Source organism: Puntigrus tetrazona, unplaced genomic scaffold (assembly GCF_018831695.1).
Source record: "Puntigrus tetrazona isolate hp1 unplaced genomic scaffold, ASM1883169v1 S000001170, whole genome shotgun sequence".
Lineage (NCBI taxonomy): Eukaryota > Metazoa > Chordata > Actinopteri > Cypriniformes > Cyprinidae > Puntigrus > Puntigrus tetrazona.
Genome location: NW_025048756.1, coordinates 148838 through 154202, shown reverse-complemented (window position 1 = coordinate 154202; position 5365 = coordinate 148838). Strand labels below are relative to the sequence as shown.

General features: G+C 38.7%; 1 long non-coding RNA gene across 1 annotated transcript; it reads left to right on the top strand.

Moving 5' to 3' along the window:
* Nucleotides 1-649: 649 nt before the first annotated feature.
* On the top strand, nt 650-1296 carry LOC122341213. Its single transcript, XR_006250452.1, has 3 exons — nt 650-757; nt 1037-1094; nt 1206-1296. It is a non-coding gene; the product is annotated as an uncharacterized LOC122341213 (long non-coding RNA).
* The last annotated feature ends 4069 nt before the right edge of the window (nt 1297-5365 follow it).

The window sequence follows — 5365 nt, the reverse complement described above, 5'->3', positions numbered from 1 at the left end:
TACAAAATTCCTGACTGTGTATAATTGGTTATATTGGGTATAATTGGTTGATCATACACCTGACTATATCAGGTATATGATCAACCAATTATACCAAACAAGTGCTAATGATCATCAATGTCACACAAAGATTGAAACTGAACTGAAGTCATGAACTGAAACAGAAACAGCTTTGTAGGAGGCTTAAAACTGGGTGAGGAACAGCCCAACTCTGCTACCAAGGTTGTGAAAGACAGTTTCAAGTCATGACAAGATTGAGCACAGCAACACGACACAAGGTTTATTTACAAAGTGAATGAAAGGATGAAGTGGGTGCGTCGAGTGGGTGCTCCATCCTTTTCCCTCTGTGTTGCAGTGAATCCGTGGGTGCTCTGTGGGCCGATCGGTCACACGCGGCTATCTGAGACACAATGAGTCGATGCTCATCTTCTGCTATGCCACGTGTGGCTTTATAGCCAGGCCGGGATGAGCTGCAGATGTGACCGATCAGCCGGTGATGGGTGCAGCCAGGTCCACGGCGTTGGTTGCCAGGCGCGACGCCGATTGATCCTCGGGGCGCTTCGTCACAGTAGTTCTACTGCATCAACGAGGTCTCTCCCAGACAAAAATTTCAATGCAGACTGGGGTTTCAACAACTCGACAAAAACACACTCGACACTAACATGTAAAAACATGTAGGATCATGTCATGTTAGGATCATTTTTATGTTGTTTCTAATTTTACAGAAGCATTGTAGTGACATCATTCCACATAGAAGGTCAGTCACTAACGGTGTGTGTGTGTATATGTATGTATGTATGTATGTGTGTGTGTGTGTGTATATATATATATATATATATATATATATATATATATATATATATATATATATTATATATTTGTAATATACGTAAACTTAACTCGTTTAATTTCCTTCACTTCATTTAAAGTGTTCATCTTTTCTCTCTTTTGACATTTAGTTATGCAAGTATACAAAAGGTTGCAAAGTTGTGATTTCATTAAAAACTCAAATCATATGTCATCTTTACTATTTCAGAGACCTCATCATTGTGACTTTCCACATGTCTCCAGTTTGGGGCACTCACTTCATTACAGTAAGTGTTGTTTTATTTAACTAAATATAGTGTGTTCATACACAAAAGTGTACTTGTTCACTTACTTGGTAAAAGTGTTAATGTTCTCACATTCTTTTTTTTTACTTTTAGGTATGTGAGTCTTGGGAATGTGGCGATTGTAAAGTGTGTGGCACAGAAGTATCCAGTAGGTATGAGTTATTGAAACTAATTCTAAGCTCAAACATGGACATTTTGGGGCTAGGTTCAGGCATCCTATGCAGCATACCCTCTGCTGTGAGTAAGACATAAATGCTGAAATGTGAAAACCTGTTGTATGTATAAAAAAGTGTTTAATACCTGATGTATTTGAAGTAAAAGAACTGCTTTTCTTTTTTCTCTTATATTTTATTTCATTGCATTTTCTCTAAGGGTCCTTGTTGTTTCAATTGTTTTAAACAAATATTTAGGAGGAGAAGGACCATTTACATTTGTGTTTTGTGTTATAGATCAGGAGAAAGCACATCATACTATGTAATGATATTACAGTGTTACCTTGAAAATGTGAAATTAATGTTTGATGTTTAAGTATGGTTCCTTGCTGATCCCTGTAACTTGTATGCACAGAAAAATGTAAAGTAAAAAACTAAAAACATAACCATTGGAACACTGTGTTTTGAAGGATTCATAAAACTTTAGAAACCGGTTGGCTTTATTTGTTAAGCACTGCAGTATGTCTTCTATTTTTTGGTCAGATTGTATGTTACTTTTGACTGATGGAGCGATTACAATAAATGTTTGAAAATGCAACTTGTTTTGACTTCATTTAATACAAGTGTAAGGTGACTATATAAACCAAGTAACAATAACTTATTGAAAATAAATAAAGTTTAAGTATTAAACAAGCATAAATCCCAGTTCATCGGTTATCATAAAATTGATTTAATTCATTTACATTAACTGAACATGAACGGGTGAAGCTTAAACAATTGTTAATTTTGCATTAACTTTATGTGATTTAAATGGATGGAAAATTGACATCCAATTGAATTACATAAGTTTTAACTTTTGGGGTTGAATATTTTTTGAGTGCAGCTTGGAGCTTAGTCGATGTCAAATTGAAAATTTTTATTGAAAAGCTAACATTTCTGTGTTACTGTTCAAGTGTTTTCCAGATCCAATTTATTTCCCCTACACGACCAGTTAAATACCCTCGTTACAAATGTAGCATTTTAACATGAATTGCAAATACCAAAAAAAGCAGGACTAAATGACCTAAGCATAAATGAATGACAATAAACAAATGTGCTCACAAACAGCTACTGATTATATATTTATGTATATAATATATAATATAATCCGTTTTAAATGATTTTAACACCACAAAAACACTTGCATGTCATCATCTCTGTAATTTACGTAATTATATCAATAATTAGTGTTTTCTTAGTGAAGTATAAATCCATATATATATATATATATATATATATATATATATATATATATATATATATATATATAAACAGGGAACAAAAAGTGTTAGGGACCATGCATTTAAACTCAACCAGACACAAATCAGTGGTAATCATCAGTTTTATTTAAACGTAACTGGAAGAGAAGCCACATATAAAAAGCACTCTCATGTTTTTTTTTTTTTCATCTTAAAGAGAGGTGGGACCAAAAAGAAGCCAAACATGTAAGCCATTATAAAGAGCATAAGAGATGGGCACTATAAACCAGATCATGCCCTCAAACAGCTTCCGAATCATTAACTGGGATAGAGTCGCCAAAATCATAAGAGTCCAGCCGAGCATGTAGAACTGCAGGAGACGCGGCGTCTCTTCACCAGACTGAGAGCGAACATGCAGAACCCAGCAAGGTACAGGGCAAAGGGAATGAAGCCATCTGATTGGCTGAGCAGGCTTATAGGCTCCTTCCTCTGCACCAGAGTGAAGAAGTTGTCCTTGAGCGTTTCCCCAGAGAGGAAGTAGTCCATGTACATCGGGAAGTACCAGCTTAGCGTGGTGAACCATGGCAGGTGTTGCCAGGGATAGCCGATTCTCATCATCTCATGGAAGCCCTTCATCTGGACGAACAGCACAATCGTCATCAGAGCCGTGGGACTGAGGTAAATGCTGCAGAAGAATCCAAAGCTCATAGCCAGGGTGAGGATCCCCTTCACCCAGCAGTCCCTCCATCGCTGGGAAAGGCCTGAGAGGACAGTGTCGAGACCCTCTGGGGTGTCGTCGGGAGGACAGGAACTTCAGGAACCTCAGAGTCTGATTTAGTCTCAGTGTCCGAGGCTTCATACGCCTCTCCTCGTCCTCTTGCAGCTCTGATGGAAGGGCATCTGAATAATCCTTTTAGAAAAGAGTCAATTCAAATAATGGTTAGATCATTTCACAAATAAGACTTTAGAGCAGGTCTTGATAATCAGTTGACATTTGCAGTTTGCTAGTCTTTGTTTGTGATTGTTAATAAAAGATGTTTGAAACTGAAAGACAGACAGAGCCAAGGCTACTTACAAGGTATATATACTTGATTTCCGTTTCAGCAGGAATAGACATGGGAACTTGGTCATTCATGCAAATCTCTGAATGAGTGGTTAGCAAGCCTCCATCACTCAGCTCAATGCCGATTTCATCGCTGCAGGAATGCACGCCTGGTAAAAGAAAAGAAGAGGTGTTACGAAAATATGACGCACGATTTATTGGATTTATATATACGTAGATGCTACATGGAATATGTATGCTTTTAGAAATTTTGTCAGTGCTGCGGGATTGTGAAATGTCACAATCCCAATTTAACCGCATACATACGTGCATATTTAAATCAAATCATGTAAAATAAGGAGCACATTTCCATGTTATCTGTCTATTACCTTTACAGAGAGTGCATACTTAAGCCGTTTTAAGGCAGAAACCAACAAACTGCTCATTTCTTTGCCTCGTACAAAACAGATCTTGTATAAAATAGGTGTTTTTCTTGCGTTCCCGTATCTATCTGACCCATAGCTGTTGTCTCATTATCCTCCAGCTGGCAGGACCAGGGTGCTTCGGGAATGTTGACTAAATCGACTTCAGGGTCAACAGTGATAGGGTCCTCTGTAGTCAGGATGTCAACAACCAATTCGCGTATAGCTTGGAGCGAGTCGATGTCATATTTGCACAAGACAGGACCGTGACCATCGACACTCCATTCGGACAAATCCTGGACCGAATCCTGCACCGGCGCCACGTCAGTCTGGTCTTCATGGACTTCAGGGTGACAGGTCACTGGTTCCTCTGCAGCAGAGAGGACTGCAGAGTCAATGCTGACATGCTGAGAAGTCTGACCTATAGAGGCCAATGAAATAAACATAGCTTCATAAGCCATTACTGCCATTGAGCTTGCTGCAAATTCAAAGTTTTTCCTCGCTTTGGCATTTAGTAGTTTGTTTTCAAACAGCTTGAGCACTAAAAGGAGCGACATGTTCTCAAGACATGGACAGTTGATTTACCATCGGGAGGAACATCACTCGGTTCCACGTTTTCGTCTTCACCTGTCTTGACTTTTCTCCTTTCATTCAGCACTAAAGAAATTACTCCGAGTAAAGTAAATAGCATTGTGAATAACTAATTATATTAGACTGCAATAAGAGCAAAGTCACAAACACCAAAGTGAGCAACTAGTCATGTGACAGCGAGTGGCAAAAGGAGCGCTATAAAGACGAGCGTACAGTGTGACGTACAGTGTGAGTCTAATTAGCATATTCCACCGTTGCTATAGAACCCTTGGTTGGCTGCTACGCGATTGGTCCATAGCCCTAATAGTTTTAGCAGGAGCAGAAATAAAGCTGTTATTTATGAAATTACCAGAACATGCTGTTTGGCGAATAACTGCATTGTCATTGACACAATAAAAGGACCGTTTTTGATTCTACAAAGAACCGTTCTGTCAAAGGTTCTTCAAAAAACGTATCTTTCTTTCCATGAAGAACCTTTTGAACGGTTCTTCAGACGTTAATGCTTTTTTACGGAACCATTTAGGCGAGATGGTTCTTCTGTGGCATCATGAAGCACCTTTATTTTTAGGAGTGTAATATAGATACGCAATTGCCATTTGACTTTTAGCACTGCTTTTAAAAAAGAAGAAAAACGAAGGGGGAAACAACGTGTAACGGGTATATTACTTGGACACGATGTTTTAGAGACTTTTATTTTGAGTTGTTTACTTTCTGCGCGTGCCGTGCGTGCAGTAGAAGGGAACCAAGAAGAGCGCGGGGTTTGAGTGTGTCGCACACACAAGTGAGTGCAGTGTCGCGATCGAGAAAC